Genomic DNA, 1,176 nt, shown 5'->3' with positions numbered 1-1,176 from the left:
ACTAATGAAAAAGTCTTTCACCTTGGAATAGACTACATGTGTAAAATAAAGCATATATTTTCAGACATTTCATGCAATTTATTTTTGCCTGACTATAGTAATTAGAATTAATTAGAAAGGGTCTTACGTAGAAAGAGATGAAGGGGAATTGTCAATGGAAAGTGATGGATGTTTTTTAAAAATAGACTCAATAAAACACTTTTTATAGTAATACTAGTTATTTGGTTTATTATAAATGCACAAAAAGTAGTTTAAATAAATTCAACAATATTTTATTTCTAGATTTAGCAAAATTGATGCATTTTATTTATGTAGACACAATCTAATAATTTGTTTTCTTCGGCATCTTAAAAATGAGAAAGAAACGTGCCAATTTTGTGGAGGGGGTGTCTGAATTTGTGATATTATTAATGTAGAAATCACTTCCATCTGTCAACAGCTCATCCTCACCTGTGAGTATTAAAGAATTTCCTAGGGCCACAGAGAGAGATTGGGATTTGCCTTTGATTACCTAGGTAGTATGTTCCAAAGTGAGGATTTAAACTTAAGTCATCCTGTTTGCAAGAATAACTCTCTATCCACTAAAACATACTGTTGTTTTATTTTTTTTTAACTGTTACTTACTTAGAATTGATACTAAGTATTGGTTCCAAGGCAGAAAAGCAATAAGGGTTAGGCAACTGGAGTCTAATGACTTGCTCAGGGTCAGTGGCTGAAGCCATATTTGAACCTAAGACTTCCCATCTTCAGGCCTGGCTTTCTTCCTACTGAGCTACCAGGCACTATGCTAAGTGCTTTACAGATACTATCTCATTTGATCAGCAAAACAGCCATGGAAGGTAAGTGATCTTTATTATCTCCATTTTATAGTTGAGAGGGAAAAAAGCCAAGTCACTCAGACAAAAGCAGGTGTTTTGTTTAAGTTTATAATAACTTCACCTTAGGGATGTAAAGTTTTTCTTTTCATTCATTTAAAGATAATGATCCATAAAGGAAACTCAAAAACTTAGCATAGTGCTTGACACATAGTAAGCACTTAATAAATGCTCAATTGCTTGATTGATTCATATTATGAGAGGAAAAATAACTTCATTCCAAAATATGTCAAGCCACCAAGATATAAAATCCACTCAGTCTGACTGACTATAAGTTTCTGGAGCTGTAATATAAGCTATC

This window comes from Gracilinanus agilis, chromosome 1, assembly GCF_016433145.1.
Source record: "Gracilinanus agilis isolate LMUSP501 chromosome 1, AgileGrace, whole genome shotgun sequence".
Taxonomy (NCBI): domain Eukaryota; kingdom Metazoa; phylum Chordata; class Mammalia; order Didelphimorphia; family Didelphidae; genus Gracilinanus; species Gracilinanus agilis.
This window is presented reverse-complemented; position numbering follows the sequence as displayed.